Source organism: Piliocolobus tephrosceles, chromosome 10, assembly GCF_002776525.5.
Source record: "Piliocolobus tephrosceles isolate RC106 chromosome 10, ASM277652v3, whole genome shotgun sequence".
NCBI classification, from domain to species: Eukaryota; Metazoa; Chordata; class Mammalia; order Primates; family Cercopithecidae; genus Piliocolobus; species Piliocolobus tephrosceles.
Genome location: NC_045443.1, coordinates 52,788,345 through 52,801,352, shown reverse-complemented (window position 1 = coordinate 52,801,352; position 13,008 = coordinate 52,788,345).

Below are 13,008 nucleotides of genomic sequence, written 5' to 3'. Positions count from 1 at the left end.
CACTTTGGGAGTCCGAGGCGGGTGGATCACGAGGTCAGGAGATCGAGACCATCCTGGCTAACACAGTGAAACCCCGTCTTTACTAAAAATACAAAAAATCAGCCGGGCATGGTGGCGGGCGCCTGTAGTCCCAGCTGCTGGGGAGGCTGAGGCAGGGGAATGGTGTGAACCGGGGAGGCAGAGCTTGCAGTGAGCTGAGATGGCAGATGGCGCCACTGCACTCCAGCCTGGGCGACAGAGAGGCACTCCGTCTAAAAAAAAAAAAAAAAAAAAAAAATGTTTGAAGGAATCAGGTCTTGCTAATTTCCTGGCATCCACAATGTTTATTTAATAAATTGATGAACTTTATTATTGGGCTTCTCAGAAGAGAGGGGCATTGGTTTCCTCTCTGGAATTAAAGCCCAATAAGATATCTTAAAGTTGGGTTGGCATAGGCATCAGGAGTACCAGACATAAGGATACAGTTGGGTTGAGGAACTGGAGTAAAATAAGGGAAGAAACTGGGGATCTGGGTATGAGGGGAGGAGGTTGGGTAGGGGTTAGGAGGACCAAGCTGGGGAGCTTTGAAGAGACAATCCATTTCCATGGGCAACAGAAACTGAAACCAAAACAGACTGGAATAAAAACTTAGACAGCTTGTTCCCTCCCTTGCTTTCAACCAAGACATGGGCATTTCAGCGTTTCATCAAGTTTCTTCATCTATAATATGGGGGTCACAATTCCTACCCTTAACTGGTTGTGGGGATTACATATAAGCAATTGATAGTGGCCTTCATGGGCTTCTTCTCTTTCATGATTCTTCCTTTCTGATTTTCCAGAGCAGTGATTGCCTTTAGCACATATTCTGGCATATCCTATTTTCTAAAATGTTTCTCTGATGTCATTTCTTCAGCAAAATTGGAAAGGCTGTGAGAGCAAAGTTGGTGTCACCTTCTTCTCCTCCCTTAGAGAAGGTAGTACAGACTTCACTTCCTCACCAAACATGTATCTAGTGGCAGGTGCAAAGATAAATGAGATGCAAAAGTAAGTAAGACTCAGCTCCTTTCCTCAGAGAACAAATAAACTAGAAAAGACACTAGGTAGGCTGGGCGCGGTGGGTCATGCCTGTAATCCCAACACTTTGGGAGGCTGAGGCAGGTGGATCACCTGAGGTCAGGAGTTCGAGACCAGGCTGGCCAACATGGTGAAACCCCGTCTTTACTAAAAATACAAAAATTAGTCAGGCATGGTGGTGTGTGCCTGTAGTCCCAGCTACTCGGGAGGCTGAGGTGGGAGAATCACTTGAACCTGGAAGGTGGAGGTTGCGGTGAGCTGAGATCATGCCATTGCACTCCAGCCTGGGCAACAGAATGAGACTCTGTCAAAAAAAAAAAAGAAAGAAAGAAAGGAGGAAAGAAGGAAGGATAAGAAAGAAAGAAAGAAAGAAAGAAAGAAAGAAAGAAAGAAAGAAAAGAAAGAAAGAAAGAAAAGAAAGAGAGAAAGAAAAGAAAAAGTAAACAGGACCAGCCAGAACTCTAGGCCAGATGCCTCCTGGGTATCTCAATCTGGGTGTTTCAAAGCACTTCAAACATCACAGGTTAGAGAACTCCTCCTTTCTTTCTCCCTAAAATGTGTCCCATCCTGCAGCTTTTCACTTTAGTGAATGACAATCATCCAGGCTAGAAACCTGAATGTCGTGTTTCACCCTTGTCCTCTTGATCATTTCTGAATCTTTGCACAGGTTGTTTCTTCTTCCTGGAACAACTCACCCGACTACTTCCACTCCCTTCCACCCACCAATCTCTTGGCCAAGTTTACTCTTTTTTTAGGTCTCAGCATAGATCCCATCCAAGAATCCTTTCCTGACTTCAGGTATAGAGTAGCTGCTGCTTCCAGATATATCTGCACCATTCTGTGAGGTATGGAGATTAATCACCTAGCTTCTAGACTAGAAGTAGGCTGGCTGGGCTCAAGTCCCAGCTCTCTCACTTTTCTGGTTGTGTGAACTTGGACAAGTTATTAAACCTCTTTATACCTCAGATTCCTCACCTATAAGATGGGGATAATTGTGTGTGTATGTGTGTGTGTGTATATATATGTGTGTGTGTATATATATGTGTGTATGTGTGTGTGTATATATATGTGTGTGTGTATGTGTGTGTGTATATATGTGTGTGTATGTGTGTGTATATATATATGTGTGTGTGTGTGTGTATATATACAGAGAGAGAGAGAGAGATGGAGTGTTGCTTTGTCACCCAGGTTGGAGTGCAGTGGCGAGGTCTCGACTCACTGCAACCTCCACCTCCCAGGTTCAAGCGATTCACCTATCCTTAGCTGCCCGAATAGCTGGTATTACAGGCACGTGCCACCATGCCTGGCTAATTTTTGTATTTTTAGTAAAGACGGGGTTTCACCATGTTGGCCAGACTGGTCTTGAACTTCTGACCTCAAGTGATCTACCCGCCTCACCTCCCGAAGTGCTGGGATTACAGGCGTGAGCCACTGTGCCTGGCCAAGGATAACAATATTGTACCTATTTCATAAGGTTATGAGGATTAAATGTCTGAAAAACTATTCTAAATGCATTAGTTATTACTGTTACTCCAAGGTACAACCCTGACCTTGGGAGACCAGAATGAGCAATAACTTTTTCACCAAAGTATTCCTTAACAGTTTTGAATAAAGAATGAATGAGCCCTGCTAAATGAATTTGATTCATTTAGAGTTGGGTAGGGGAAACAAAACAGTGTATTTGTATATGAGGGATTATTGGTATCTGCCAAATACAGGGAATTAGAGTCAGGAACATTTGAGACAGAAAGGATTTATAGCTCCTGATAGCCTTCTCAGTTTCCAAGACTAAACTTAATCCAATAAGAGGACAAGCCTGCCATCTGATGGTAGAATCTGGAATATCAGCTCCTTGGAGGTGGAACTAAAACCATGGCTTGTTTTATTTTTGCATACGTTGTACATTTTCATTTTAGACGTTTAGTTCGAAAAGTTCTATATCATAATGCATTAAGCCTTGTCCTTTCTCCAGTGCCCCCTAGATGTTGCCTCTTTCCTTGAGCTCCCTCAGGTATGGTCCTGTTGGGATCCCCTGAGTTTCAGGAACTAACCCCTGGGTGGTTTCTTTTAGGAGCTTCAGAACTCCAGCTGCCCCAGACTCCCTAAAAATGGGGCACTGGTGGCTTTACGGAAAAGAAATTTGGAGGGATCTGGACATTAGATCTTTCCTTATCCTAGTACATGCTAAGGTTTGGGGCCCCGCCCACTGTCCTAGTCTCCCTGGCAACTGTCTTCCTGCCAAGGGTGCCCCTCTCCCAGAGTTACCCAGGCAACCTTCAGGCCCGCCTTCTTCAAGGTCCTGACTGGTTCATAGCAAATGTGGGTCACAGCCTAAGGGAGGCATTTAGGCTTAAAATGTATGAACTGCCAGGAGAGAAGGCGGCTGTGTTCCGCGGGAGTGTATGAGGTTTCAGGACCTGCTAGAGAGAGAGGTGCTTGGGTAGATGGTCTGCTACATCCTCAGGAAGAGCTGCAGCTCCCTGGAGCCTGTCACCGGGGTCTGAGGCCAGAGTTGCCTGGACCATGATCAGAAGTGCTGCTGCCAGAACAGGAGAACCATTGTAAGGGAACCCTGTAAGGAGGGACTCCTGCCACCCCGCACCTTCACCACAATGGCCACCTCCACACCCAAACTGCCTTGTCTATCAGAGCTAGGCTCAGTGGGGAGTAGCTATTTTTCTCTCCTCCCTGGGGAGGATCCCTAATCCTATCTCTTCTTCCTTTTTTCTCCTAAAGTTTCTATTTTGAGGGTCAGCGGACTCATTCTTTGGCACTGCAGGGCTTTCTAAGGAGGGGAGGGGCTACATCTCATTGAGATGTAGCGGAGAGGTTTACTCCCCAGCTCTCCTGCTCTCCCTGCATGTGCCTCTGGGGGAGTGGGGAGGCTATTCTGGGCTGGGGATGGTGTGTTAGCAGAGTGGACCCCTTCCAGTCCTCTGCCCACAAATCCTGCAGCCCCAGAGAGGATGTCACTGTAATTACTGTCCTCTCCCACACCACATTCTAAACCCTACAATTATCTTGCTGGGATCACTTGGCAGTCCTGTTAACCTCTTTAGCCCCAAGGCCCTCTAAGAGAAGTTGGGAGTTGGGAGAAGGGGGCCAAAGAGTTTGTGTTTGGGGTGGGGGACACTGTGGCAGGATACAACTGGGGGACTCTAAGAATCATTTGGGGTTATGTCTTCCTTTGCCTCTGGCCTCCCTCCTGCTCATCCCCAATCTGTCCCCTCTCCCCTTCTCATGGCAGGCCAGCTCTACAACTCCACTGGGTGCAAGCTGCTTCTTATCTTCATTCTTGGCCTCCCTAGGGTCCCCACCTCTTCCCTGAGTTCTCACCTACTGCTCCCTCTCCGGGCCCATAGTGGGTCCTCATTGTAGGCCCTGTTTCTGGCAGTGGCCAATGCTACCAGCAGGAGGCACCACTATTCCAGCTGCTGCTCCAGGAAAAGAACGGTTCTGAGTGAAATGTCAGCTTCTCCAAGGACCTTAAAAAGCTGGCAGATGGGCTGATCCGGGAGGCGACAAAGCACGGCCTGGGCTGCCAGGTGAGGGAGCTGCTGGGAAGCAGGAGGGAACTGCAGGAGTGTTCGGGAGGAAATTCTGTCTCCAGAGGGAATGAAGGAGAAAGCAGAGGATAGTGAAGGTCAAAGTTGTCAGATGAGGGGCGTGTGTGTGTGTGTGAACGGTGAGGGTGTGAGGATAACCAGAGGGTCTGGCTGGGATCTGGGAATGGGAACTTGAAATTGGTGAGGGCAGGAGAAACTGGTCTGGGCTGTAACAAGGGGTGCCAGCACTCCTCACCCCTGGTTCCCTGGGCTGCAAGACCACATCCATGGGGAAGAACCCAACCAGTTTGAGAACAGCCTGGGTGAGTCTGCCATAGGCTGTTCTTTGGCAGGTATCTCAGGTCCTCTGCTGCCCCAATGCATTCCTCAGGCTGTGCTAGGCAGCCTCCAGAATCCAGGGGTTCTCTTTGTCATAGCCTCTCACCACACTATATTTTTTGTCTGTGTCTATAAGGTTGTAAGCACCCTGAAGGCAGGGACATGTCTTCCTTATCTCCATGTTTAGGCTCCCCATACATGGATGAATACATGAATGAATTTTTCCTGAGCCCCTGCCTAGGCCTCTTAACCTTTTAGTCCCAAGGAACAGAAACCTGAGATAACCACCTAGCCCCAGCATCACCTCTTTGTCATTTCTCCTATGTTCATCTCTGTTCCATCCTAGGAAAAACTTCAGTTGTGAGGCTCTGTGATTCTCAGGTAGATACCTCTGTGCTCCTGCGCCTGGTTCTGGGCCAGAACCACATATCAGCTAAGATCCTGGCCAAGGGAGTGCATAAGCAAGACATGAGCCTGGACGAGGCTCCCAAGCTGGATGGGCTGGAGCTGTTCATCCTGCCCGCTCACCAGCTGGGCATCTGGATGGGCCTCTTGTTAATGATGGCACTGGCTGGGAAGAGACTGGGATAGGAGTAACAATGAGGGGCCAGAGGTCAGGAACTAGGGGCCCAAGAAATGGGGAAAGGAATTGAGGCGGGCCCTGAGGACAGATCCTGGTGAGGGGTGGGGCTGGAGCGTGGGGTTGCGAGAGGAGCTAGACCTTGAGGCTTAAATTGGGGGTTCTAGGCCAAGGCCAAGGTGAGCGTGAGGGGCAGAAGGAGGCTGAATTACCCCTCCCACCCCTACCTTGGCTACATCAGTTGGGGTGGAGTATCCAGATATTTTTCAAAGCAAAGTAATTTTAATTCCCATGAGTCTAAAAATAGGGTATGATAAAGCCTTATCATTCTTTTTTGTTTTTTGAGGTCCTTGGAGAAGGACCTCAAAACGCTGGCAGATGGGCTGATCTGTGTTGCTCTGTTGCCCAGGTTGGAGTGCAGTGGCATGATCTTGGCTCACTGCAGCCTCTGTCTCCTGGTTTCAAGCAATCTTCCTGCCTCAGCCTCCCGAGTAGCTAGGACTACAGGCACATGCCACCACGCCCAGCTAATTTTTTTGTATTTTTGGTAGATTCAGGGTTTTGCCATGTTGGCCAGGCTGGTCTTGAACTTCTGACCTCAGGTGATCCACCTGCCTTGGCCTCCTAAAGTGTTGGGATTACAGGCGTGAGCCACCTGATCCTGTTTTTTTTTTTTTTTTAATAGAGATGGGGTTTCACCATCTTGCCCAGGCTGATCTCAAACTCCTGGGCTCCTACTTCAGCCTCTCAAAGTGTTGGGATTACAGGTGTGAGCCATCACATCCAGCCAAGCCTTACCATTCCTTTTTTTTTTGTTTTTGAGATGGAGTTTCCCTCTTGTTGCTCAGGCTGGAGTGCAGTGGTGCCATCTCAGCTCATGGCAACCTCCGTCTCCTGGGTTCAAGTGATTCTCCTGCTTCAGCCTCCCCAGTAGCTGGGATTACAGGCATGCACCACTACGCTCAGCTAATTTGTATTTTTAGTAGAGACGGGGGTCTCTCCATGTTGGTCAGGCTAGTCTCGAACTCCCAACCTCAGGTGATCTGCCCGCCTCAGCCTCCCAAAGTGCTGGTATTACAGGCGTGAGTCACTGTGCCCAGCCACCATTTTTTTTTTTTTTAAATTTTTTTGAAATGGAGTCTTGCTCTGTCACCCAGGCTGCAGTGCAGTGCTGCAATCTCAGCTCACTGCAACCTCCACCTCCCAGGTTCAAGCAATTCTCCTGCCTCAGCCTCCCGAGTAGCTGGGACTACAGGTGCATGCCACCATGGCCGACTAATTTTTTGTATTTTAGTAGAGATGGGGTTTCACTGTGTTGCCCAGGCTGGTCTTGAACTCCTGAGCTCAGGCTATCTGTCCACCTCGGCCTCCCAAAGTGCTAGGATTACAGGCGTGAGCCACTGCACTCGGCCCGGCCACTATTCTTAAAGTAATAAAACCAGTTCCCTTAATTTATTCTGTAATCCTCACAACGGCCCTGTGAGGTGGGGAAGGGAGTTGTTTTCCTCCTACTCAACTGGGAGAAAACTGAGGCTCAGGGGGAGAGGTCACCCCATTCGTGAGCAGCAGAACCAGGTCTCACACCAGGGCTTCTGGCCTCAGAGAGCTTCTTGCTGGCAGCAGGTGTGACAGCACTGGAGTGGTACATCAAGACCCTGGCAGGGTGTGGTGGCTCACGCCTGTAATCCCAGCACTTTGGGAGGCCGAGGCAGGTGGATCACTTGAGCATGGTGGTGGACGCCTGTAATTCCAGCTACTCAGGAGGCTGAGGCAGGAGAATCGCTTGAACCCAGGCGGCAGAGGTTACAGTGAGCTGAGATCGCGCCATTGCACTCCAGCCTGGGCAACGAGAGTGAAACTCTGTCGGGGGGGAAAAAAAGAATTTAAAAAATTAGCTAGTTGTGGTAGTGGGCACCTGTAATCTCAGCTACTTGGGAAGCTGAGGCAGGAGAATCACTTGAAACTGGTAGGTGCAGGTTTTGGGGAGCCGATTGCCACTGCACTTCAGCCTGGGCAACAGAGTGAGACTTCGTCTCCAGAAAAAAAAGACCCTGATTCTTTTTTTTTTTTTTTTTTTTTGAGACGGAGTCTCGCTCTGTCACCCAGGCTGGAGTGCAGTGGCCGGATCTCAGCTCACTGCAAGCTCCGCCTCCCGGGTTTACGCCATTCTCCTGCCTCAGCCTCCGGGTAGCTGGGACTACAGGCGCCAGCCACCGCGCCCGGCTAGATTTTTGTATTTTTTTAGTAGAGACGGGGTTTCACCGTGTTAGCCAGGATGGTCTCGATCTCCTGACCTCGTGATCCGCCCGTCTCGGCCTCCCAAAGTGCTGGGATTACAGGCTTGAGCCACCGCGCCCGGCCCACAAGACCCTGATTCTTGCCTGCAGGTTGACCTGTTGACCCTGAGTGAGTGGCTTTACCTCTCTGAGCCCCACTTTCCTGGAAGTGAGATATAAAGGGACTTTGGCAATATGTTCTGGGTACCATAGTGATGCAGTCTTGCCAATTATGAAGGGTGTGGCCTCCCTCAAAAAGTTGGAGCAGAGATGGCCACCCAGTGACTGGAGATTCCTTTCTTGTTTCTTTTTTTTTTTTTGAGATGGCGTCTCATTCTGTTGCTCAGGCTGGAGTACAGTGGCATGATCTCAGCTCACTGCAACCAACCTCTGCCTCCCAGGTTCAAGCGATTCTTCTGCCTCAGCCTCCCGAGTAGCTGGCATTACAGGCATGTACCACCATGCCCGGCTAATTTTTTTTTTTTTTTTTGAGACAGTCTCACTCTGTTGCCCAGGCTGGAGTGAAGTGGCGTGATCTCAGCTGACTGCAACCTCTGACCCCCAGGGTTAGAGCGATTCTTCTGCCTCAGCCTCCTGCGTAGCTGGGATTATAGGCGTGTACCACCATACCTGGCTAATTTTTGTATTTTTTAGTAGAGATGGGGGTTTCACCATGTTGGTCAGGCTGGTCTCGAACTTCTGACCTCGTGATCTGCCTGCCTTGGCCTCCCAAAGTGCTGGGATTACAGGCGTGAGCCACCGCCCTGGCCACACCTGGCTAATTTTTGTATTTTTAGTAGAGATGGGGTTTCACCGTGTTGTCCAGGATGGTCTCAAACTCTGGACCTCAGATGATCCACCCACCTCGGCCTCCCAAAGTGCTGGGATTATAGGCATGAGCCACCACGCCCAGCCTGGAGACTCCTTTGTGTTCCCCAATCTCCACCAACCAGTAAGTACATAGTGGTGATGTCGCCGTGGAGCCCATGCACAGTATTCCCCTGGGGGCTGCACTCAGTGCTAGTGCTGGGGCCTATAACCCACTCTCTGGGGAGCCCCGCGGGGTGGTCTATGAGCTTTGCTGCCAGCAGGACCTGCGAACGCGCAGGTGCAGTCCCTCCTTCACCCTGCAGTCTGAGAGATGCCATCAAGCACCGTGCCTCTCTCCTTATCCAAAGCTGAGGCCTCTGGACTTAAATTTCAGGCCCCCAATTCAGACCCAACCTCTGGACCTTGAATTTTATCCACCATTCTCCTTGCCCTCCCCAGTGGGGAGATGGCTTTGATGATGCATCCTTGTTTCCTTCTTCCCTCCCATCCCTATCTCCTTCTCTTCCATCTCCCTACTCCTCTCTTACACCTATTTTTCAAACATTAAAGAAAATGTTTTTTAAACCGAAGTCCAAGAAGCATTGATCCCTCATGCATTTTTGCCTCCCCTACCCCCATCCTTCCCCATGCCTCTCACCCTCCTCTGTCTCCCACTTTCCTGTTTTTCCTCACCCTTCTCCCAACTCTTCTCAACTCTTCTTTCCCCTTGATTCTGGATCCCTTCTTTCCTCCTCACCTTCCTCAAATCCCCTTACCCTTTCCTGTGCTTGGGTGCTGGCTACAAGCTGCTGTGCATGGCACTGGGTCTGGCTGATGCCTACATGTTCTCAGAAGGCTGCACCTTTGCTTGAGACGTCTGTGGTCCCCATGCTGTGTCGCTGGGCCTAGGTGGAGGCGTAGTGGAGCTGGAGGGCAACCTGGCTTTGCTTGGCGCGGAGGGGCAAGGGTCCCTGCTGCAGTGCACCTATCTCCAGCTGGTGCCAGACAACCAAGGGGCAGCAGCCTGGGCTGGCTGGGATGGCTTGGTGGCATATCTGGATGTCAGGCACTTGGAGCAGGTGCTGGAGGATCTGAAGGATGTGAAGGGCCAGGTCTGAGATCAACCACTTCCCACTAAGAGGCCCCTCTATCCTTCGGCCCAGCAAACACATAGGGCTCTGTGTCAACTTTCCAGGCTGTAGAAGTGGGCCATTCTTTGTGTGTATGTGTGTAGTAAAATATATGTAACATAAAATTCAGGGACATTGAGTACATACACATTGTTGTGCAACCATCAGCACCATCCATCTCCACAACATTTTCATCTTTCTTTCTTTTTCTTTGAGACAGAGTCTTGCTCTGTTGCCCAGGCTGGAGTGCAGTGGCACAATATTGGCTCTACTAAAAGTACAAAATTACCCAGGCATGGTGATGCATGCCTGTAATCCCAGCTACTCAGGAGGGTGAGGCAGGAGAATCTCTTGAAACTGGGAGGCGGAGGTTGTGGTGAGTCGAGATTGTGCCACTGCACTCTAGCCTGGGCAACAAGAGCAAAACTCCATCTCGAAAAAAACAAAAAACAAAACAAAAAAAACTAGATATTTATGGTTAAGGAAACAAAAATAATAATAGAAAAAGATAATATCAATTCTTACAAAATATAGTAATTAAGAAAATTAATCGTTTATCACAAACCCTTGTAGCAGAGCATATCTCCCCATATATACAAACATTGTACCTAGGTTGAATGTATTCCTCCTCTTACTGTTTTTTGAGACGGAGTTTCGCCGGGCATGGTGGTTCACGCCTGTAATCCCAGCACTTTGGAAGGCCAAGGGGGGCAGATCATGAAGTCAAGAGATTGAGACCATCCTGGCCAATATGGTGAAACCCCATCTCTACTAAAAATACAAAAATTAGCTGGGCGTGGTGGCACGTGCCTGTAGTCCCAGCTCCTCAGGAGGCTGAGGCAGGAAAATCACTTGAACCCTAGGGGTGGAGGTTGAAGTGAGCCAAGATTGCGCCACTGCACTCCACTCTGGTGATAGAGCAAGACTCCGTCTCAAAAAAAAAAAAAGAGAGATGGAGTTTCACTCTTGTTGCCCAGGCTGGAGTGCAGTAACATGATCTCTGCTCACTGCAACCTCTGCCTCCAGGGTTGAAGCGATTCTCCTGCCTCAGCCTCCCGAGTAGCTGGGACTACAGGTGCCCGCCATCTCGCCCTGCTAGTTTTTTGTATTTTTTAGTAGAGACGGGGTTTCACCGTGTAGGCCAGGATGGTCTCGATCTCCTGACCTCGTGATCCGCCCGTCTCAGCCTCCCAAAGTGCTGGGATTACAGGCTTGGGCCACCGCGCCCGGCTCACCACTTTACTTTCTTAATAAACTTGCTTATACCTTGCACTGCGACTCACACTGGATTCTTTCTTGCATGAGATCCAAGAACCCTCTCTTGTGGTCTGGACGGGGACCCCTTTCCTGTAACAAATGCGTTGGCTTTCAACTCCACACAGGCTTGTTCTCTGGGTTTCCCTGGCCTTCTCATTTCTTCTCCTGTTGCTTTACCAAGTTGCTGCCACCACTCTGCACTTGCTAGTTTGCTTTCAGCCCCTTCCCCTGGTGTTACTCTAGGAGGGTCCCATTCTCCTGGCCTTCACCTCAGCTCTCCCTCTGCTCACCTGGATGTCTCTACTTCCTCCCCTTACTCTGGGGCCCCAGCACGTGCTCCTGACACTGCTCCAGAGAAAGCATCCCATCCAATGGCCTTCTCTTGTTTCTTACCCAAGTTGCCCTCTATACACTATTTGGCAGAGTTCCCTCTTCCTGTCTTTTACATTTTATTTTTTTGAGGCAGGTCTTGCTTTGTTGCCCAGGGTGGAGTGCAGTGGTGGGTGTGATCACAGCTCACTTCAACCTCCACCTCCTGGGCTCAAGTGATCCTCCCACTTCAGCCTCTAGGGTAGCTGGGACTACAGGTGCTTGCCACCAAACCCAGCATTTTTTTTTTTTTTTTGGTAGAGACGGAGTTTCACCATGTTGCCCAGGCTGGTCTCAAACTCCTGAGCTCAAGCTATCTGCCTGTGTTGGCCTCTCAAAGTGCTGGGATTACAGGTGTGAGCCACAGTGCCCAGGCCTCCTATCAAAATTCTCTTTTCTCTGCCGGGCGTGGTGGCTCACACCTATAACCCCAGCGCTTTGGGAGGCCCAGGCGGGTGGATCACTTGAGGTCAGGAATTCGAGACCAGCCTGGCCAACATGGTGAAACCCTGTCTCTACTAAAAATACAAAAATTGGCCAGGCGTGGTGGTGCGTGCCTGTAATCCCAGCTACTTGGGAGGCTTGAGGCAGGAGAATCACTTGAACCCAGGAGATGGAGGTTGCAGCGAGCTGAGATAGTGCCACTGTACTCCAGCCTGGGCAACACAGACTCTGTCTCCAAAAAAAAAAAAAAAAAAAAAGTTGTCTTTTCTCTTGACCCCCTAGAATGAGGGGAAAAAACAAAGGCTTTGGAACTCCCCCAGAGATCTGGGTTCAAATCCTAAGACTGCCTTTCACTGGGTTAGATCAATGTGTCAGAGGCGTTTGAACCAGAGTGACTCCATTTTGAGCAGGGCTAGGAAAAGGAGGCTGGGACTTGCTGGGATGCATTCTCAGAATGTTAGGCATTTTTAGCTTCTAGATGTTTATGGTTAAGGAAACGAATAATAATAACTAAAAAAGATAATATTGATTCTTACAAAACATAGTAATTAAGATAATTAACCCTTTATCACAAACCCTTGTAGCAAAGCACATCTCTCCATATACACAAGCATTATACCTATAGTGAATGTGTTCCTCCTCTTACTTTTTTTTTTTTTGAGACGGAGTTTTGTTGGGCACAGAGGCTCATGCCTGTAATCCCAGCACTTTGGAACGACAACGGGGCGGTGGATCATGAGGTCAAGAGATCGAGACCATCCTGGCCAATATGGTGAAACCCCATCTCTACTAAAAATACAAAAATTAGCTGGGCGTGGTGGCGTGTGCCTGTAGTTCCAGTTACTCGGGAGGCTGAGGCAGGAGAATCAATTGAACACAGGAGGTACAGCTTACAGTGAGCCAAGATCGATCGCACCACTGCACTCCACCCTGGTGACAGAGCAAGACTCCGTCTCAAAAAAAAAAAAAAAAAAAAAAGAGAGAGACGGAGTTTCACTCTTGTCACCCAGGCTGGAGTACAGTAACATGATCTCTTCTCATGGCAACCTCTGCCTCCTGGGTTGAAGCGATTCTTCTGCCTCAGCCTCCTGAGTAGCTGGGACTACAGGCACACACCACTATGCCCAGCTACTTTTTGTATTTTTAGTAGAGATGGGATTTCACCATGTTGGCCAGGCTGGTCTCGAACTCCTGACCTCAGGTGA